The following is a 23567-nucleotide window of genomic DNA, read 5'->3' as shown; positions in this document are numbered from 1 at the left end:
CCAAGTCAGTATTTAGAAGATGCACCTTTGTCTCCAATCCCAGCACCAGTCTGTGCAGATAAGGCTCAATCAGTCTGGCACATCTGCACACTGCAATTTTGCTCCATTCTTCTTTGCAAAACTGCTCAAGTATGGGCTGAGATTTGTGCCTCTAGAAAGTGAATTTGAACCATTATACCGAATTTGAAAAGCATGATCTAAAATCAAATTTGATGTTTTGCTTTGAAATTGTATTGAAGCTACTTAAAAACACAACTCTCTTTATGAAATTCAATCTTAGTTTGCAAAGTTCAGAGTCCATTTTAATTCATTGTCAGTTAAGAGTGGCACAACCATTACTACATCATCTAAGTCTGCGAGGAAGAGTTATCGAGCACAGATTCACAGAAATCCTCTTTGTGTTTGCCTCTAATGTAATTTCTGTTTTTTATTTTTATTTTGACATAGTCTTTTTTTGTGTAACAAGATTTCAGAAGTCTGTGTCATTAAGTCTAAACAGAATAAAGAGATCAACTTTTTTGGAAGTTAATGTCTTAGTTGATGTATAAATGAGATACATATCTGTGCCGAACTGACAGACACTATGCTATCCCCCGGAGCCAGGGAGTGGAGCATTTGGCTGTCTGTGTCTGTCAACAGGTCCACGAAAAATGCTGTTTTTTTCTTCTCCACCTCTGTCCCTCTCCCCGTAAGCTCCATGTCACAGGCTGCTGGACTCACACATCTCCCCGGCTGCTGCAGGGTGTCTGCTTTAGTCCCATCTTACTTTGGTTAGAATCTACAGACACTTGTTATGCTGGTTAGGTGAATGATATGCCAAATTCTTGAATCCCACTGCCACAGTGAAGTCCTGTGATGGAGTCTTGTTTCAAGAGAATGACCACGTAAAAGAAAAAGTAATCTAGCTAACCTTAAAATCAGATGTGAAGAGGATTTCTGTGAATCTGTGCTCGATTACTCTTCCTTGCAGACTTAGATGATGTAATGGTTGTGCCACTTTGAAGTGACATTGAATTCCAAAACTGAATCTGAATTGTGGGAACTGACATTTGACTTTACATTTGACTTTACATTTCTAAATTTAAGGAATAAAGAGATTTGAGTTTTCAAGTCAAGGCAGATTCACACGTGCCATATTCCTTCCATTTCTTGATGATTGATTTCACTGAACTCCAGGGGATGTTTAATGTCTTGGATTTTTTATTGTATCCATCCCCTGACTTGCACTTTTCAATAACCCTTTTCCTGAGTTGCTTGAAGTGTTCTTCAGTCTTCATGGAGTAATGGTTGCCAGGAGTAATGATCAGACAGTCTCTGGACCTTTCAGTTACAGGTGTTCTATACCTCAGTTACTTGAGACACACCCACACGTTTAGCTGATCCTCATTTCACAAAGTGTAAAACTATTAGCACCAAGTGGATGGTCCTCTAGTGAATTAGAAAATTTGTTGACATTTCTTTGTAGAAATGTGTTTTCATTTCGAGTTTTTTCCAGTAAATTTTTGTGTGAAAAAAGCCTAATTTTATCATTTATGATAAAGTAATGAAATCAATAAAAAGGTGAAACATCCAAGGGGGTGAATACATATAGATGCTGTAAATGTTAAGCATTTCTGACATATTATTTTTACATTTCTTCTTGAGGTTTTTAAGCAGTTTGGGATGTGTAAGCCTGGATCTTAACTTCTTGTTTTACCAGAAAATCTATCAGCAGTGGATCAAGGTTCCAAGATAAATGACTCATGCGATTGTCAGGGGGTAGAGTTAGAACTAAAATAACAAGCATTTCAAACACAGCGCTAACCACATAAAAATCTGAACATATTTAGAATAAGCACACCATAATTGTTGTAGAACAATTAAAAAACCATTTGGCTCTGGGAGGTTACTACTTTTACACTGCATTTGAATATGAAACAGTGCCACATATAAATATTGAGAAAAGGCTGTGAAACTGTAATTACTGCTGAATTTTGTCCAAGAAACCCACACTTATCTCCAAGCTGAGGACAAGTGGAGAATTGTGCCAATCCTCAGAAGAAGTAAAGACATAAAAAGCAACACAATGTTCACTAGCAGGTTTTAACCAGGCACAGATGTCATGTTAGCGTGCCCTTTAGTGGTTCTTTGCTTTGGTGCCCAAGGTTTTGCATTCGATTTGAACATCTCAGTAAGTGTGTGTGGGACAGAGAGAAGAGAGTGAGTATATGTCTACATCTTTAGTCCCTGTCTTTCTCCTTGTGTGAGTCTGGTTCCCAGTGTTTGGAGTGCGCTCTGTTGGGACTGTGTGTAGAGCCTCATTAGTGGTTAAGGTTTGGCTGGCCTGCTGCTACTGGAGACTCACTCTGGGGCACAAAGTCATATGTTACTTTGCTGCTGGACCATCTGCCATACCAGCCTCCCAGGACTCACTGGGTTTGCTCTCTTTTTTTGTTTACTTGTGTCCATGTGGGCAGTGGTTGTAAGTTACTGGTACATTGACTCGTGTTGATCTGAATAACTGTCATGAGGAGCTGTTTGATATTATGTTTTTTTATGTATACAAATGATACTTAACCGGATAAAAAGATTCAACTTTGAATGTTCCTGAAATACATGATACGTCTGCATGGCTGCTTCGTCGTGTTGCAGGTTAAACACAGCCATCCTATTTTTGAGGGACATGGAGCTGTGATGCATAGATTCAACGTAGGGAAGATCGAGCGGGCAGGAAACTAACTAAAAACACCCAGTGACTTTCAAAATAAAACAAATAGTGTCAAAATCAGTTTGTATTTAGCTTGACTACAATGATAAACGGACATGATGAGCGGAGCCAGACCAGGAGTCAACAGGTTTGAGGTTTTACAATCTAACATGAATGAAGAGAGACTTATCATTGGAGTGGGAAGCATGGGAACTCCTTGGTCTCGTGCCTCCAGCTGTCTGTCAGCCACACTGCTTGTCTGATTGAATGCGCAGCTGGTGTGTATTGACAAACGCAGTCAAGATGCAGCGCAACAGAGTCGCGCTGCAGACGAATCTGGTGTATTTCAGGTGTTAGCTGTTAGCATACATTACAAGCTTTCCAGTGATGTGTGAAAAATAGCTCATACAGTAGTTTAAAAAGAGCACAGTCACATTAGCAGTGTTTTCCCTACTATTATTTAGTGCCACCCCTCAAACGGGGGCACCTGCCTCCCCTGGAAGTCAAGTTAATTTTATTGTCCATACAGCGCCAGATCACAGCAGAAGTAATTTAGAGTTACCCCTCTCATAAATCAGATCTAGATTTTAAGTTAAGAAACTAAATAGCCTTATGTTATTTATGCTACATGAGGGATGACATTTGTACATCATCAGGTTCACATTTCTGCTCGTGCTCTTTCACGCATGGTGAAGCGAACACGCATTTACACACACAGACAAGCACACTCTGTATAGCGGACAGAGAGCTGGGAAAACCACCACAAGAAACATCTCCTAGTGCCTTCTCTGTATCTCTGTGAATATGAAACACTTGCTTTCCTGTGCCTGCACCCCCCCCATCCCCACCCCTGCTGTCGACAACGTCACCGCCCCCAAAAGCTATAAACCTGGGGGAAAACTCTGCATTAGAATGTGTAAATCGAAATATGACTGTACAATCTGAAAAAGTTTAATATTCTGTCAGTAATTGAAGAAAGTTAAAGCTTAATGATTTATTGCTCAGAAAGTATAAAATAAGATAATTATCCGAGTATTTCATTTCAGTTACTTAAATTATTCAGATTTACTATTCGAGAAAATACTTTTTAGGATTTAGAAGATTCACTTCTAGTTTTGATATGGTTTTGCAGCATATGTCTATGGTAAATGATAGATTACTTGTACTTACATTGTCCTTATCCAGACTTCAAATAACTGAAAATACTTTTTTAAAGCTTACCACATTCACTCATTCACATCACATTCACATCCTAATGCCAGAGGATGCTTTGCAACGTGAGCATCATTAATCAACTTTCCCAAACACAACAGTGGCCGTGCCACCTGGAGGTGATTTGGGGTTCAGTGTCCTGCCTGAGGACTCTCTGGTGGACTGTCCGGTGTGGACTGACATTGACAATGACATGTGTGACACAGTAAATAAATAATCTTTACTGTTGTTTGTGTAATAAGGTAGCTCCTTGTCTGAATGGTAACACCGTTGCAAAATTCAGGCACAGTCCACGTAGAAAGGCCTTATTTTCATTCTCGCTCAGAAAGTTACAACATCAGCAATCATAACTTCTGTGAAGTTTTCCCCCTGATACTGGTGTAGGTTTCTGCCTGAAAAATGAAGTCTGTGCCCCCTGATATTGCTGCTGGTATCTGTCTCAAAAATAACTCTATTGGTCAGGCTAAAATTAAAGTACCTTTACAACCTCAACAAGCGTCGATGCTGCGGCTGTGATGCAGTCACAGCTGTTTCTGTTCTCTGCCTCTCCACTTATGGGAGGCAGCACTTCGAGCATGTTTAAATGAGTGAACAAAGACAGATAAAGTTAAAGTGTGGGTTTAGGTTTTTAGTTTTATTGTAGGGAATTTTTACTTTTATCATTTCTACTTTCTTATTGTACTCAGGACATTTCCTCTCCTGTTTCCTTTCTGTTGGAGCATCAGTTTTTAATCTAGCTGTATGTTTGTTAAACAGTTCAGATATCTCTCATTCTGATTGGATTCACAGCTTCAGGTGGTAGGTGAGCAAACATGATTAAAAGGTCAAAATTAGCCAGGTAAATTAGTTTGACAATCACCTCGTGTAATGATTTCAGGCTCTTCAGATACACAAAGGAGAACATACAAATAGATTGTAGACATGACCCCAGCCAGAACTGCTTCATTACACAACATCACTGTCTGTTTACAACCGCTCTACGCAACTTAAGTTGTGTAATGTGTTGTGTTGGTGATAAAACTCAGTTAAAGTGGAAGCTTTAATAGCAGCGCTCAGCTGGAGAAAGGTTAATTATCACATCCTGTTACTAACAGACAGGACACCGCCTCCTGTCAAGCATACACACACACATATACACACATATAAAGTCTGAACCACACAAACACACAGACACACAGACCATCAAACCAAACAGTGCGTGTATACTTTATAAAGGTGTAATCAAGCATCTGTTTGTCCTCATTTACCCCAATCACCTGGTCTTTCTTTCTTTCTTTCTCCTCACTTCGTCCTGTTGCCTCTCCTTTTCTCTCCCGTCAACCGAACAAACATTATTCACTGTCATTCATGACGGAAAAAAGCCACCCCGCCTGCTTGGATCATGTTGGATACAACGTGTGAAATGTGCAGGTTTTTATCACATCAGGTTGGAAAACGGGCACAATTCAGAAATGAAATGACGGATGAGTGGACGAAAGGTGTGAAGCACTGAACCTCAGAAAATGATTGCTGCTCTGTTGTCTGGAAGATGCCAAACAATTTAGAGCAAAAGAAAAAAAAAAGAAACATTAAACTGACAACTGAAAAGGAGCCACAAAGAAACTGTGGAATTTCTCTCCCTTCTTCAGGTCACGAACCCTTTCAAAATATTTCTACTTTCTTTTTCATGCCTCCTCTATCCACTTTATCTTTCTCCTCAAACATTCCCATCTCCGTCTTTCAGTGTCTCCTTTTTCCTCTCATCCTCCTACTTTGTGCACATCCACCCCCTGCTCGTGCTGTCTCCCTTTCTCTCCCCCTACCTCTCTTTTTTTTTTTCTTTCTTTTTTTTTTTTTACCATCATAAATTCATTGCCAGTTTAGACAGCTTCTGCAGCAGGTGCCTAGACTCGGAGAGGTAGGGAAAAATAGGGTGAGAAGTGGAGGAAAGAGGGAGGGAGGAAAGGAGCCAAGGGGATAAAGACGACCTGTGCGAGAACAGAGAGAGATTAATAGATCAAGTGGAGAGGTGTATGATGAAAGTTTAGCAGAGTATGGAGAGGAAAGAAGAGGAAATGAAAGGAAAAAGAGAGGGAGGGGTCAGGTTAAGGTAGGATTGGCGCAAAGAGGAGGGAGGGAGGAGGCAGATATCGGAGTAAATCAGGTGGGAGCTATGGGGAGAGGAGCGGTGCGGAAGAGGCTATTTTAATGCAGGGTAGAAATCAGGTGCCCAAGGTGGGAAAAGAAGGAAGTGGTGTTGAAGGAAAGGAAGGTGGGGGGTGTGGTGCAAAGGAGCGAATGAGGTAAGGGGAAAGAGAGCAGGAAGAAAAGAGGGAGACTATGCAGAGTTGGATGGATAGACGGATGGATGGAGTAAGTGCAGGGGAGAGGACAGGAACAGTGTTGTTGTGTTTTTACGGGAGGACACGGGCTGCGAGGAAGTGAGGTGGGTAATAAGGCCATATCTCATTCCTGTGGAGCAGCCTCTATCCTATTAGTGACTAGCTCTTGCCGGATGACTTATATGCACCTCGTTTTTCACCAACACTATGACAGCAGATGCTTGGGCAGAAGCAAACACACATACACACACACACACACACACTCAAAATCAAACACACACTCAGCAGCAGGTTCATACAGCCACAGGAGCGATGACAGGAAAAATCTGCTCCTTCTTCCCGGTGTGAAGAGAAAACACCATCAGTGCAAAAAAAAAAGACAGCTTACTACCAAGTTTCAGATTGTAGGATCAACTCGGGAACCAGCTGCTAACATCGTACATTAACGCGTTTGAGGGGGAGAAAATAGTTCAAACTGAATAATAATATAGGAAAATAATCATAGTTGCTCACGATTTAATGTGAAATCAAATACAATACATGTTCTTTTATTTCCATCACTTAGTCAGTCACTGTCAGAGGTGCATTGGAACATTTTTCAAAACTAGCTTGAAGTTATACACTCTTGATATGCTAATGTAGACTCATCTGAAGCTAATTTAGGCAAATATTTTAAGAACACTCTCTTTCCTTCTCTGCTGGTGGAGGCTTACTTTCTCTGAAAACTGTACAAAGAAAGAAAAGGAGAAAAAACTGTTCTGACCTCCTTTCAAACTGTTGACCTGACCGGCAAAATGCTGAAGTCGTCATTAGACCAGGATTTTCATTCAAGAAGTCAACAACAAGTAAACTGTAATTTTATCTTGTATGGAACAATAAAAGAATGTGGCTCTTATTACCGATAAAAATAAACTTTGCATTTAGTTTGGTAACAAAGTGGATGAGTTATTTGGAATATCAGTGGTTTTATCCCAAACTCACTGCTTACAAAGGAGCACGTTCACATGCAAAACATGTCCAGAGAGGCTAAATTACATACTATTACCTGAAGAGTAGATTTGTTACAAAAAAATAAACATACAAACAACAGCAACAACAAAAAGAACAGATCAGAATATCCCTTTTAACAGTGAGGTTCTGCACCAAAGGTCCTACAATCAGTGGCAGGTCCAGACCTTTTCACTGGGAGGCAAGCAGCAACCTCTGGTCTGACCATTTAAAGCAGGGGTCATCAACCTTTTTGAGACCAAGGGCTACCTCATGGGAAATGAGTGAGTGGCTACTTGTCTGATAAAATCTTTCTGAAAAAAATTGCACAGATCTCTTTTTAATAACATTTATCACACTATAAGTAGCAGTACTATGTTAAGAGACTACTCACAGGTCAATGTTAGTTATATTACAACTGTTATTAATGACTTACAGAACATAGATGCAAGTAAGGAGCTCTATTGTGACCAGTGCTGTTTTTGGGAACATGCCTTGTGGGCACCTTAAGTGGCTCTTGCGGTCACCCAAGTGCCTGACTCCTGATTTAGAGCCTGTGCACAAGTTAAAAACTGCAAATCATCCAGTGTCCACGAGAGGTTAGCAGAAGAAACACCAGAAAACACACACGCATGCACAAGCATACACACACACAAAGGTACAAACTGATGTCTGGTTCAAAAGTGATTTTAGTCTCAAAGGTTAATTTTTCCTTCCAGCACATCCTGAATGGATGGATGAATGGTTTAACAACTCCTGTCTGTCGTTTCTTGTTTCTCTAGATATTAAACTTACAGGTTTTGTCTAAGATCAGGGCTGATTTGACAGACAGTTGGGCATACACTAGCTGTTAGCAACGAGCCTTTCTGCATTGTAACAAAGTTGGGTTGGGTCAACTTTACCCAAATATTACCTGCCGGTAGAAGGCTTCAGAACTCAGTTTCTGAAACAAATGAGTTCCTACATGGCGTCTTCATACATTTATTATACATGGTATGCAGGAGGGGCCCAGCTGGGCCCTGGCTTATGCAAGGGTGTGCACACACATGAAAGCAATTAGATAACCTGACAATCTTCTCTTATCATATCTTCTTTTAACTATGATTATAGTGTCCAAAAGATACCCAGAAGCTCCAGATGAAGCAAAGCAGACAGTCATTAGAGTTTTAGGGTGGCACCTGGAGTGTGTGTCTACTTAAGGTTAGAGTGTCGCAGCATGAGACCCATCACTGTAACTTTTTAACAAGTAGCGTGTTCCTGCCTCAACGTGCTAAGTGAGAGAAGAAGAAAGTGACACTGACATCTGTGTGAAGTGGACGTGAAGCCAGTCATGAACGGATGTACAGTCATACCTTGTTCAGCCAGTCAAAGATCAGACTTAGATTCAGAAGATTTTAAAAACTCTGTTTCAAGCATGGAAGCAGATCATGTTGTGTTCAGCCAGCAGCCTGGTACACTTACAGTCAGTGTCTGAGTGCTGTATAATTAGTCGCTTTAGGGAATTTTGTAATTGCAAGATATTTAACAAAATCCCCTTCTATCTTGCAAGGGTTTGCAGTTTGGACCAGTCCCACACTTTTACTCATAAACCCTCCTAAATCCTTTTACAATTTCTAAAGCAGCACAATCATATTGAAGAAGTCTGTGGTGCATTTTGGAAAAGTTTCAATTTTTGATTTAGGCATTGTGGGGGGAAAAAGAGCAGAACTAATTGTCTCACAGCTTCACAAAAAGACTGGCATCAAATTCTTGCATTTAAAAAGTCAGTGAGGACTAGCAATAAAGAAGAGAAGTGATTACTTACTTTCATATCACACAAATACACACTCACAAAAGGAATAACATGTTTTCAATCCCATCTTGTCCTTTAAAGTGAAAGTTCATTTGTGCTATCGTAATTTACCATCTCCATGGTGACATTTTCCTCAGACAATGAGGACTGACCTCATCGGACTTTTCACCCACTAGAGTTCAAGTGACCCCAAGGACTAATGGCTCGGATAAAGGGGGATATAAGAATCTATTCCAATAATTTTAGCCATTTTAATTAAATTTATGCATATTCTTCTCGATGAAGAATTTGGGGCAGCTGTATCAGCAGGAGGGGAGGGGGCTGTAAAAGAGAGAGACAGAGAAAATGGGTCACTTTGGCAGAGGGACTGTGAGCCTTCATTAGGAAACCCGTCACAGTCGTTCTGTGGCCCATTCTCATTCTGCTCCAGCATTCCAAGTCTGCACCCGGGGGATTCCAATAGCACCCTAACATTGTGACCTCGTCAAAAGCAAGAAATAAGCAGGCGTCAGGTCATGCCGCTCTCACCCGTCACCACCTTGGTGACACTCTGCCACCTTTCTCTATTTATTCTGCTTAAATTAACACCCTGATTCCACTGCTGTGCTGAGAAAATGTCAGGTGTTTCTCATACAAAACTTTCACAGGCTTTGGTGAGAAAACATGCACATCCTGTCGTTGCCTGTGAAACAAGAGTGATAGCGATGAGGTAATTTTGTATTAGATGTGCAAGGATATACATGTGCCGTCACTTTTCTTTCAAAGAAGATGGATTTTCTAACCTGTATCCAGCTGGGGTATTGTCTTCTAACATTCATTTAAATAGTTTGACATAATTCAACATCTTAACCGAGTAGATTTATTTTTTATTTTATTTTTGTAGATCTTAAAGAAGATGCTATTTTTTAAGTACAACTTACTGTTGGAACCAGTTAAATAAAGTCATCAGATGTTGGATTTTTAATTCTCATGACACATTTTAATTGACAGTCTAGACTTTTAAGTTGATATGATTTTTCTGTCATTTTGAAAAACAGTCTGCAAGCTGAAATTTGTACGTTTCTTACAGTATGAGCAGATGGGAGAGGGCAAAGCTCTGTCAGAGTTTCTCCACTTTCAAGGCACTTCTTCCCTCTGATATCTCATTTGCTCTTACTCATTAGCCATAATTCTCCTTATCCCATCTTGCTCTCCTGCACCGTATAACACCCGTTCATTTTTCTTCTTTCCTCTCCGTGCTGAAGACACTTTCTTTCACTCCTTTCCCTCCCTCAGTCATTGGTTCTCTTGGCCCCAAGCGCAAAAGCGTCTAATATGTCTTTAAAAGTAGGACACCGCTGTGTAATTTGTTGCACCTAACAAATGATAATTCAGAATTGTCACCATGCATCCACGACTGCAGGGCCACCCAAAGCACACAATAGCATCTGCTGCTCTGAAAAACAGTCAGTGATTTTCTCACCGTTGTAGTGTTAAATAGAATTAGAAATATAGGATTATTTCACAAAGACGTGACACCGTTTCACAGCAGGGTCGCTCTAGCCCTTGTGTGAGCTGCGTCATTACACACTTGCATTACATTGAATTTTCAGTGCTGAAAAATGCTCACAGCTACCTTCTGCTATTTCCTTTCACCAATAAGTTTAGAAGAATATCCTCCTTGGATTCCACCTGCGACCTTCAACACCTTTTTGTTGTGTACACTGCTCTCAGGGTCATCGCTGGCAGGGACCTTTGGCCTTGGAATTTCATCAGCTTAGTGACAAACTTGTAGAGTTTGGAAGAGAGGCATGTGTTGGGCATGGTGAGTTTATTAGAGGGGAGTTTGGCCAGTTAAATAGTAAGATGGACATAAAACAGACCTTTGTATTGTGAACATGCATGTGCGTAATCACACGTACTAGCCATCAGGCAACAGTCACGTAACACCTGCCAAGCTAAACAAAGACATGCAATAATCTTTAGAGGTCTATTTTGTGTCCTTCTTGAATGTTATACTCCCTTTCAGCAGATTGTCTGCTACAATTTGGTGTTAGTTGCATGTTTGTACCATAATTTGTTACCTGACAGTGTGGAAAATTATGATGACCAAGTTCACATTTCATACTCTGGATCTTAGTATCCAGAATATTGCCAGGATCTGGATCGTACTCTGGATCGACCTTGTGTTGTCTGTGCTTTAAAAAACTCCTGGATCCAGACGGTGATCTGGATCACCTTCAAAATTTAATCACGTCTTCTTTATCCCATTTTGAACATTTCCTGAAAATTTCATCAAGATCCACTTTTTGCGTTATTTTGTTCACAGAAAAACAGACAAACTATCCAAAAACATAACCTCCTTGGCGGAGGTAAAAATAGCCAACTGACTTCAAGAGATAGTCTAAAGTTACGTAATACGCTCTTTACGGTTGTTGGCATTGATGAAAATATATGCTAACACTGAAATAACACAAAAGAAAGCAAAAAACCTTAAAAATGCTAATGGAACAGCACACATATGTGCATCAAACGTAAGGCCAACCTGGGCCACCTTTCATGCATGTTACTACCCACTCTCACCCTGTTTCTTGTTCCATCCACTTTCATTTCCTTTCCAAGTATAGGCATAAAAGACAACCCCATCCAGTCATAGATAAGGTCAGTCATCATATGACCTATCTATGTCACAAGATGAACAAATGTTATAAAAGTGAATTTTAAAATATAAACTGAACTACTTATAAATGAACAGTAAAGGGAAACAAAAAAACAGATGAAAATACAAACTTCTTACAACACATCAGTCACCAATAACCAAGGCTATTTTTTTTCATTGATGGTGCCAAACAGGAAGCAGCGAACAAATTAGCTGTCAGTACATGGTGATATCACAAATTGATTATTCAATAATAAATAGTAAAGTCACTATCCAGTTAATGTTAAATATCACTCATAAAGTCGTACATTTTTACAGCTTCTGAGTAGTGACCCCAATAGAGGTCTTTTTCCTAAAAGTAGTCAATTGTGAATTTAAAGTCTTCAAAAGGGTCAGGATGTTATTTAAAGTGTTAAAGGTTTTATTTCATTAAAGGTATGACAGACTTAGTAACACAGACACAGAACAACATTAACATTCATTTGGTGTTGTCAGGCTAGCTGTTGTACAGTGTCGATTTAGCTCTGTTTTTGTCTCTATGCAAATGCTCTACCAGGTCCCCCTGCTGTTGCTAACCTTTTGTGAGCCTCAGATCAAATCCTTTTATATTCTGCCATGGTCTATTCAGTGTCCTTTATAGACTAACATGAATTTTTTACTGGGATGTTTGAATTGACAGTGAGTTATTTTTGGAAATGTTTGCAGTGGTTTCACCTGGTTGTTTAATTTTACTGTGTAGATCATAAAACAGCCTCAGTACAAGAGTGAGATCAAAATTGGTGGAAACCTCTGACAGGGCCTTTATTTTACTTATCTTTGTGCTGTCATGATACTATTTAGCTGACAGCATGCCATCAGTTTCTGCGTATAGCCAAGATAAAGGAGTGATAAGAATTTAACTTGATCTGTAAAAAAATATATTCACTGCAAAACTGCCCCCACATCCTTTCAAGCCTATCCCGGTAACTGGCTGAAACACAGACCATGAAGCCAGCCTCTGTTAAAACATATGGTACACATACAAGCAAATTATGATACAGGTTGACTAGATTTTCTGTCATGATGGCTGGCTCTCATCATGCTGATTTCTGTGCATTTCATGGTAGGGATGCACTGCTCCATCTTTTAGGTCCCAATATTTATGCAATAAAATAACAGAAGTAACTCTAAAATTGTATTTCTTTATATGTAGGTGAGTCTGATAATATGTTTTGGCAAATTGAGGCTTTTCTGATTTTAAAACCGACTTAGAATTGAAATCAATTCAAACTGACTGTATTATTACCTCCGCCGAAGAGGTTATGTTTTTGGGAGAGTTTGTCTGTCTGTCTGTGAATAACATAACTCAAAAACTAACAAATGGATCTTGACGAAATTTCAATTTCATGTTAAAATTGGGATAAGGAAGAAGTGATTGATTTTTGTAGGTGATCTGGGTCACAGTCTAGATCCTGTAATCCTTGAAAGGGTTTTTTATCTTTGTGAGATAGGGACGTTTTCACCATATGTGTATATAACTCCACGATAAATGGTCAGATTGCTTTGCAAAACTATACATGACAAGGTCACAGTAATTTCTGACAGATGCAAAAGATCCAGATCCTGGCAATATTCTGGATACTAAGATCCAGAATATGAAATATGTATTGGCTCATCATAATTTTCAACACTGTCACAAACCTGCAACTAACACCAAATTGTAGCAGACAGCCTGCTGAAAGGAAGTATAACATTAAAGTAGGACTTAAGTGTTGCATGACAATCACAATATGCTTGGCGGAGGTCTACGCTCTCTGAGTCCTTTTCTAGTTATTTTATGTAATTATAAAAGTATAGATGTGTAGTGATTAAATCTCCAATACTAATAGAAATAGAAATTTAACTGTAAACCTGCAGTGGGTCGGCAAGGAGCTGAAGTTGCCGTCAGCTGTTGGTGAAACAAGCTCCAAACTGCTGAGCAGCTGTAGTTATCTTCCTTTGTGCTATTTTTGCTTATTTCAGCAAAAATGCGCGGACCTAATGTTGAGGTTCTAAAAGCACATGGTGATATGGACACAGAAGACTATAGAACTGAATACAATAGATCTGCCCTATAGATTGACCCTTTGTCATCAGTATCTGGTCTATCTTTTTTCAGTCAGTATTGGACTTTTACAGGATATCAGGATCTTATCGGTGCATCTCTACAAGTTAGAGAGCACTTTAAAGAAGGAACAGCAAGGGAAATCTAAACTGTTTCACTTTCATAACTAGTAGTGTCTGCTTCAGACCGACTGAACTCATCTGAGTGATCTTTGCTGTTTGGGTGGATATTCAAATGTGTGCTGTCTCTCTCCTCTGTGCATGTCCTGGCTTCAAGTACATCTTCAGCCCTATAGTTGATGTTTTGGCTTCACTTTTTAACAATGAAGGAAGAAGGAAACACACAGTCCACATCAATATATCGTCAATGGTATCAAGCTCTCTACATTGAGCTTTTGACCTCTCTGAGTACACTAATAGAGTGCTCATATTTCACTACATTTTACTGTAATTGCCTGTGTGAAAGCACTTATGTACTCAGAATAGTGAATGGAAGCACAGAAGATTAGTAATTGACACTCAGTACTTGTCTCTCTTGCTTGAATGAATAACAGTGAATACTTTACTCAGTATTCAACAAAATGGATATATGTCTGCTCAAGAAAAGAAGTGCAAGACGTAAAACTTGAAACTCTTCAATATGTCTCCCAGAAAATTCAGTTGCATGTTAATCAAGATACAATGGCACACTGGGGCCTTGAAATGTGACAACACTCCAATCCAGGGTGTAGCTGCACTTGTGCGACTTTAAGTCTTCAGAGAAGCATTTTCATATAATTTCGGATTGAAGAGTGAGTTTTCCCCTCTTCTCTTTTTCTGTTCGCTTTGGATGAGCACACAGAAACCATAAGTGGTGTTTTAATTCTCATTCCACTCTCAGTATTTTACTGTCTCAAGAGGCCTGAGAGCATCAGGTCACTTTGAATTCTCAGATAACTTATGCAGGCATTTGTGCATCATGCAACCACTCAAAATGCTTCATCATCCTTGCGGGGGAAGATGAGACGCCTGTTTCTTTGTGTAGTCTTAAACATCAGACAAACACTCACATACAGAAGCTGTAAACAAGTTCAAGTTGTTTACCCGGAACTGTGTCATGCCGCTCTGAGGGTCCCTGTTGCCAACTTGACCTGTAATAACCTCCTTAAATTCCGGGCGAACATCAGTGCTGCATATGCACCTCGAAAGAGTAAACAAGTTTACTAAATAAAACTGTATTTTTTGTAGATTACACAGCTGATAAGCATATGATCCAGTAACATTTCACACTCAATTACCGCTGTGATTAGAGAGGATGCAGCTTGTGTCTAGACTCTGGAGATGACGTTTGTAGGGAATCATGTCAGTGTTATGCCTGGCCTGACTCTGACACTTCATTAAGTAGGCCTTGTGAGATGGCCCCTCTGATGCCAGCTCTGATGCCCTGCTTACCCACTTGCATTGATGATGAGTCCACTTGACAGAAACCTAAGAAGACTGTTTCACACATGCTGAGTGAAGCCAAACCAAAGTAAACTGGGTTCCACTGAGCTGCCCTGGTTAGGGTTAGACATCAAAAAATAATCTGGGCCGTCGCTGTGCAGGTCATTGCAGCAGAAATAGTTTGGTTTATGGAGTGAAAATTCTGTGTGGAAGCACTTTAGTGACCTACATAATACACAGCTTTCCTCGTGAATCATCTCTGCCACTAATAGAAACAAGGTGATGTCCAGACGGAGCAACAAGAATCGATTTCCTTTCAAAATTATGATCAACATTTTGACTCTCACTGAATAGTTGCTTCAACTATCAACTCTAAAAGGTTTCAAAGGCTGCTCTGAAGCTCTCCCATGGGAGTCCTCACTGAGATTCAAAGCAGCTAAAAGGGTTCGCAGACGGACTTTCACCATGGGTGCCACTTTATCACACAAAAATCAGGGAGAAACCATCGCAATACTGCATCCAAAGAACCAGGATAAACATAACTTGTCCCAGCTTATCGAGCAAGCCCTGTAAGCTGAAATTGCTTGCGCCAATGTGAGCTTTCCAAATGATCTAGTTTCCAAACTCTTCCTTTCCCGCACGAGGCTGCCGAGGCTTTAATTACTTCTGCTGGGCCAGCATAGGTGAAGCACATTCTCACTAACAAGGTGGTTTCCATCCAGGGAGCAGTGAAACACCAACAGGAAAACAACATGATGGAGATGAAAACTGGCGCCCGCAATAGAGGGGTAGCTGATGCTCATAATAACCCTCCACCCAACTGATTTCAGCAGCCATTGTCGGATTGTTATAAAAGAAGCAGGTTTGCAGGTGGGGAGGAATCCACCTGAGAGATGTGTCAACACCTAAAGATAAAGTGCACATACACTTGCCATGTGGACAAAAGTTAGGACAGCACCTAAATCCACCAAGTCTCAGTGATTGTACAAAGATTCCCTCAGATTTCAGGGTGTGATAAACAGCAGGTGTTCAGAGGCCGAGGGATTCAACAATGAAGATGTCCTCCTTTTTTTCTTTTTGTTGTCGAATCAATTGAGATGTTTACATCATCAGATCAGGCAGTTAATGTATGCTGCCATCATCGTCTCTGCTCTTATTTACTAAGTCGGTCAGCAGCACACATGCAGGGGTGGTGTAACAGCACAGACTAGTGGTGGAAGTTTGCTATGGCAGCTTGCTCCAAATGCTACAGATGGGATCACTCTTACTGAGAAATGCCAAGTGAACGCATGATGTCATCTCATTCTTGGTGTTTTAGCTGCAAGTTATTGCGCCTTTACTCCCTTTGTGAGGGTTTAATAGAGAAACTACAGGCTTGAGAATATTTTAACCACTCAGATTGATTATTAAGATGTTTAAAAGAATTTAAGATCAGGATAATCTGATTTAAGCTCAGATTGTTTTTGTTTAAGGCTGAAAGTTCAGCTGAAGACCTTTTCTGAACAAAAATAACTTCCACTGCCTGTAATCCTCTGGGACCCTTCCTGAGGTCCCCCCATCCGAGAAGTGATTTTTCTATTTTGCATCGACTGTGTGCGCTCTGCTGCGCTCCTTAGATGGCAGAAGAATTTGGAAAAAACAGCACAGGGTCACTGCAGTTAGGAAGCACTCACAGAATAACCTCTGGATGTGTGTGTTTTTATGCATTAACTCCTTTTTTGCTTGTGGTTAAAGCACATCTGTTCTAGTATTCACACATCATGTGTCCCAATGCGACCCCTTTGATCCCTCACTGTGTGTACTTCTCATATCGAGGTGTATATACTTTCCCACTCTGGTTTCTCAGGGCCTCATGGTGTGTAAGTAGCTGCTATGTAATCTTCAAAAGCCTTAAAAGCTCCTGGTAAAGGAGGAGTCGAAATGTGGATCTGCATTTGACCTGAACAATTATTGCACATCACTTGAATATGTGTCGTAGTATTTGATCTGGAAGGTTTGATCTGAATACATAAACACACAAAAAGAAAAAACAGCAGAAAGACAGAGCTGGCTTAAGAGCAGCAAGTTCTGAAGGCTAATGCTCCTTCCTAATCCCTTTCCTCTTTCCCTTCTCTGTATTCCTCCTTCTCTTGCAGGAGAATTCTGTGGAGATTTCTTACTCTTTCGTTCCTCAAGGATGAAGCAGAACCGTGGACCTGTGTACTAAAACAGGTTAGTGACCAAACATTGTGATAACCTCCAAACAAGCAGACAAACAGACACACACACACGAACCTCCTGCCCCTCCTGCTCTGATCTAGGTCAGATTTGTGTATGATTTATGTGGCTAAAAGGCTCTTCCATGTCGAGTGAGAAAAAGCACAGAGAGTGAGTTCAAAATAGACAAAGAGAGGGATGGATGTTTCTTCTGAGGAAGACAGTGAAAGCAGCAAAGAGAGAAAGAGAGATTCATCCTCAGGGACGGAGGAAGAGCGAGTGAAGACACAGCCGACAGGATGAACGACAGGATGAAAGTTTAACCAAACATCGGCTCCCCATAGGAGTGGGCAAATCTGCTGCCGTCGAGTGGACAGATGGGAGGAAAGACATGCAAAGAGACAGACGGGCAGACAGGACGAGACAGAGCGGCGATCCCCAGCTGTTTTTTAAAACGCTGCCTCTGATACATTATTGAGTGTGCAGCTCTCCAACGCATCGCTGAGCTTTCCTCTCATGTTAGCGCTCAAGTTCGCATCGCGTCACCGTTCTAAATATAAAGCATTTGCTCACCCCCTCTTTGATTTGTTAAAGATGCAAAGGCTGCACATAGGCAGTGTGTGTCTATGCGAGTGTGTGATTCTCGGAGAGGCCCCCTCTCTGTGTCTCTCCCCGTCTCTTTCTGAGGCCGGCTAGAGTTGGGAGTTTGTTAGTGACTCAATTTTGGAAGTAAGCCTCTGCAAACTTGACAAAAACAAAAATAGATTTCATCAAACTCTTTGAAAGTAGTGTGAGAAGATACGCAGGGTGGAGTGAAGCGAGCCTGGTGCTTCACTGTACTGTGTAGAGAAGGAAGTGAGATGTTACTGAGGGGATTGATTTTTGGATCAGACAGCATGTGAAACACTGCAGGCCTGTGTAGCGAAAGTAATAACTTAGTTTGCACCCTCTTCTTTTTGAGTTCCCTTTTTCCCAGCTTAATAAGACAGATTTGGATAGAGGTCAGTGTCCTTAGACTGTACAGTACCTGCTCATGCCTACAGGTGGCAGCAGAGTAGCATACCCAGCAGGCATGTCTCTATAGCAGACTGGATTGGCCCATTTTACCATCACGTCCCCTCCTAGGCCTCCTTTCATTTATCTCCCTGTCTCATCCAAGACAGCTTTTCCAGAAAATGATTCCTCCTGGCTGAAATAAACCGTAGAAAAACTAATCAATATTTATCCTTTCTCTTCTCAGGTCAAGTGTGCAGGCAGCTCAAACTCACATGAAAAATCTTATCTTGTTCTGTTTCAGCTCCTGCTTTCCAAACTTCATGTTTCAGGATGAACCATGAGCAAAGGTAAGGAACTTCAGCACGAGTTTGTTTCACACACACGTGCCTTTGCAGGGAAGATGTGTGTGTGTGTGTGTGTATGTGTGTGTGCACTACTAATGCTAAAGTGTGTGCTGGAGAGGAAGCACAGACACCTGCGTCCCACTGCTGCTGGGGGTGTGTGTGAAGCTGTTAGGATCATGTGTGTGTCTCTGCTTTCTGACAGATGTTGTAACGACATGATAAGCCCTCTGGCTGCCAGTATTGCCGTCTGAGGTTGCCATAGTGACTGTGTGTTGAGTGTTGGGGAGGCCAGAGAGGAATATGAGGGTGCTGAGCATGAAGAGAGGGGGTGGAATAGGAAATGAAGTGCTTGGTGCCTCCGGCCTCTGTGTGTGTGTGTGTGTGTGTGTGTGTGTGTGTGTGTGTGTGTGTGTGTGTGTGTGTGTGTGTGTGTGTTTCTGTTTTTATGTACATGCGTGGGTGTGTTTGTACCACATTTATGTCTGTTTGTGTGTTTGTGTGTTTCCACACAGAGCACCGAATTGAAGAGACACTCATCTCTGTAAATGGGAATTTGATCAAGATAACTCACTCACTTACACACACACACACACACACGCACGCACACAGAGTCGGTCACATACACACGCAGACACCTCACACACACGCATCGTCTGCGTAGGAGCGACAGACAGGGGTGCTGGCTGCAGCGTGGGCTGAGGGTAACCTCCTCTGCCTCACAGACTAACACCATGAGTGGGTCGCTCTTGGTATCACTTATCACTTAAATTGCTGCGTCAATGGAGCTGTTGTGCAAACTCCAACGAGCAGGAGAATTGCCCTCTGCTATTGTGAGCCCATAGACTGTAAAACATTGATGTTTAAAGGACCAAGCAGCTCTTAGAATACAGCTCAAGTTCATATTGAAGACTGCTTTATTCTGCGTTTAGAGAAAGTGCTCATCAGACCTTCAGTCATGATCCAGAGAAAGAAGTCTCTATCTTTGCTCCCACTTTAGTTTTTTTTAAGTTTCTCACAGTTTTACATCTTCACAAAACCTTAGAGGAGAAAAGTCTTTTCATTTGAATTGCCAACAACTTAGAAACGATTTGTGGCCGTCATCGGAAAATCTTTTTGGATTCTCAGTCTCTCTTGATACCTTTACAAATAGCTGAATTTTGAAAATCTGCCAGCACAAAGGGCTGATCAAATCCCAATGCTGTTCTAGCACAGGTTTATTTTTTGTGGAAATAAACTTGGGAAAAAACAGATTTACTGGACAATGTGACATTTTTCCCCTTCACATTGCCAAGACACTACATAACTTTACAATCTCCTACTGAACTGAGAAAAAAGTGACATTTTTGTGCTTTTAGTGAAAACTGGACAGTGGAGAGTAAAGGAAATATGGAGAATGAGGATTGATATGGGGGAAACAGCTCAAACACAGGTCTCACAGGCATATATGACTTCATTTAATGTAAAATAACAATTCAAAGTTTAAAATTACATGATTTTTTTCTTAAAGGCTTCAAATGAACTGAGAAAAAAGTGACATTTTTGTGCTTTTAGTGAAAACTGGACAGTGGAGAGAAAAGGAAATATGGAGAATGAGGCTTGATATGGGGGAAACAGCTCAAACACAGGTCTCACAGGCATATATGACTTCATTTAATGTAAAATGACAATTCAAAGTTTAAAATTACATGATTTTTTTCTTAAGGCTTCAAATAATTGAAATTTGAATTAATCTATAAATGGGCAGAGTTTGTTTTTTAATAAAAGGCAGAATAGTAAGAAATTAGTTTACTGATTTATTCAAAATGTTATAAACGTATTGCAGTTTTAAGGTCTTCAGGCTTTTTGAGACCAAATAAACATTTAATTACTTTCAAATATTCATTTAGTTCATCAACTGAAACCGCAACTATTTTTTTGTTTTTTATCAAAGTATACTCAATTTTTCTGTGACTGTATACATACATGTGTGTGTTGATTCATTTTGTGCTTTTTTGAGACTTTCCAGAGAATTAAACAGCCATCAGAAAAATAAAAGTATCAACTAGAATATGCAAATGTTAAATGTTAATGCTAATATGGAAAAGTAGGAGGCAGGAGTATTAAAAAAATGAGTGCCAGGCTGCATTAAAATTTTAATATTTTAATCACTAAGGTGAAAAACATCCTGTCAGAGCTCTGAATTAGCTGATGCCCTCCCAGGGGGGCCACCTTAAGTGAACCGATCTCATTTAAAGCACTAATGTCAATCACCCCTGAAGCTGTGCTGCCCTCACACACACAAACAGTCCTTTGGTTTGTCTTCATATCTCCGCTCTGTGCTGCCCGCTTTGTGTAACAGTCATGACGAGAGATATAATGTGCTGCAGCGCGCAGGGCTGGCTTCACACAGGGATTACACCTAGATGATTCTTCAATAGAGAATTTAGACGAGCTTAATCCGCTGTGCCTGTGGAAGCGGACTGCCGCGCTGAGGAGCCGCGTCCAGATATGACGGAGAACAGAGAGCAGCCAGATTAGTTCATACGAGGGGAGAGAGTGGGGAGCTGAGCTTGAAGCTGCCTGACGGAGCGTCTCCTGACAGCTCCTCCCAAATCTCTCCACTCTCTCTAACGCAGTCTGAGGGGGACATTGTTCCCCCTTCAGTCTATCTCACTCTCTATTTCTTCCTACCACTCCTTCCCCGTCTCTTCATGTGAGGTGAGGAAAGAAAGAAAGAAAGGGGGAAAGAGAAAGAGTGTCTTATCGCTTCATTAGCATGGAGATTTTTGGGTCATTCATAGCCTTGTTCCCACTGTCTCAGATGCTGTAATTACCCTCACATGAGTCACATCTGATAATTAGGACGGTCCAACCAGGAGACACACACACTCACACACACACACGCACAGAGCTTGGGCTTACACGTGTGGCATATGCACACATAAACACACATCAGTCATTAGTGGGGAGCTTAACATGCAGCACAGTGCTAATGGGATTATCATCGCTGATGGTCCCGCTCATCAACCTCTTACCCCCTCTCTCCATTCATCATCAAACACTGCCCTTAAAGACTTTTTACATCACCTTTCTTTCTCTTCCTCTCTTTTCTGCTTCCTTCACACATTAAGGTGTCTCTCCTCTCTAGTGTTACAGTAAATATGCTTTACAGGCATGACTACATCAGAGGACAGCCTAAATGGGGCACCATGGTGGCCCAGAGGTTTAAGCTGCTACCCATGAAATCCTGGTGCCTCCGGTTCAAGTCTGGTTATATGAATCAATTACACGTCTTTCACCTGTGCCCACCTGCTTTCCAGCTGCTGCCAGCTCCAAGTCAAAGCACAGAAGTGTCCTAAAAATCTACATGAATGGAAGGCTTTAATATCCTACCCACATCTGGCATGTTCAGTCTCTTTCTGGTGACTTTGTGGCAAAACAGTTTGTTTTTATTAGCAAGATAAGTCCCTTTATCCTTGGGTTGGGATCCTCAGCATGTCAAGGTTCTACTTTACTCATTAAACATTATTCTGAACTTAAAGGTGCTGTGAGGACAATCTAGGAACAGGCATGAGTATTAAAGACATGGCCTAATATTGGAGCGTAATTTCAACATGGCTTTTCTTGTTCCAGACAACTTTTTGCAGGTAATATACGGGGTAATGCGTGTATTGGCATTAGTGTTTGAAGTGTGACAACCAGCAAACTTTGTAAACTGTAGTTTTGCAACTGGCTATATTTAGGGCCACTCACAGCTCAGGGTAAGACATGTCTGTAACATTACTGGATTCTTTTTGTGTCCTACCAACATGACAAGTCCTACCAGTCATCCCAACTATAACCTCACCAAGCAGAGCAAACATAACCTCACTCTTCATTTTATTGATAAATTCTCAAGTTTTAACAGACCACTGTAGAATAACTGCTGCATGTGGGTTGTAATGAACATTATCACAAACAGCTTAACTCATATTTAAGCCAGTGTTTAGCTTTCTTCCGCTCTTCTGTCTGTTTGCTTTTTGCCAGTCCAGCTTAAGTGTCTGCTACCATTAGGGACTGATCCTGCTTCTCACTGATAAACTTTGTCTGCCTGCACTGTCTTATCAAAATGGTCTATATGCTGTAAATGGATTTCTGAGCAACCCTTTCATGGAAACTGAGAAATAAAATTTAGATATAACAAGAAATGTTCAAAAGCAAGATTATTTCAGTGTCACTTCCAAAGTCTTCACAGGGCCTTTAAAGAAGTTGTAAAGTAATGCAAACTAGGGATGGGTACCGAATTAGGTACTTTTATAGGTACTGACCAAATTGTGTCAAAAGTACCGAGTACCGATTCATGTAAAACCAAAAGGTACCATGTTTTGCAAGGTTATATAAAAAATAATAAATGTATTAAATGTTAAAAAATTTAGACTTATTGAACAAATTGATATTTTTTTACCACATAAACACACAAAAGTACCGAAAATTGGTACCATTGAGTACCGGTACCGATTGCCAGGTACCAAGCATCGGTACCGTATCATTTCAAATATCAAAGGTACCCATCCCTAATGCAAACTAACTTGGATAGAAAGAGCATCCTCATATTGTAACGGGTTATGAGTAGAGAAAAAGCCAATATGCAGAACGTAACTTTAATCTGATTTGCGGCTCTTTCGCCCATCAGAGGCACCTATACAATCATCTTCTTGTGTCACTCTCGACTCTCCTTCCTGTCACCACTGCACCCATTTCATCATCAGATTATGACACTTGTTACCCATAACATTCAATTTTCCCTGTGTTTACTCCGATGACTGAAAGGCTAATGGAGATATTGACAGAGAAGTGCAGAGTGATTCTGTCCAGGCCATTGTGTTGAGTGCTTGGATGGAGAAGAGTGGATGACTGGAGGGCTATCTATGGT

General features: G+C 40.8%; 1 protein-coding gene across 19 annotated transcripts in view; it reads left to right on the top strand.

Moving 5' to 3' along the window:
• Window positions 1–23567, top strand: part of ptprdb (protein tyrosine phosphatase receptor type Db) — a 185919-nt gene that overhangs the window by 37065 nt on the left and 125287 nt on the right. For all 19 annotated transcript variants that reach the window (XM_074687509.1, XM_074687490.1, XM_074687481.1 and 16 more), the window contains exons 4-5: window positions 17276–17351; window positions 18634–18679. The gene's annotated coding sequence lies outside the window, so the exon portion shown is untranslated. The remainder of the gene's footprint in view (window positions 1–17275; window positions 17352–18633; window positions 18680–23567) is intronic.

This window comes from Halichoeres trimaculatus, unplaced genomic scaffold, assembly GCF_033239565.1.
Source record: "Halichoeres trimaculatus isolate MK-OKI-2021-1 unplaced genomic scaffold, fHalTri1.1 fHalTri1_scaffold_2, whole genome shotgun sequence".
NCBI classification, from domain to species: Eukaryota; Metazoa; Chordata; class Actinopteri; order Labriformes; family Labridae; genus Halichoeres; species Halichoeres trimaculatus.
This window is presented reverse-complemented; position numbering and strand designations above follow the sequence as displayed.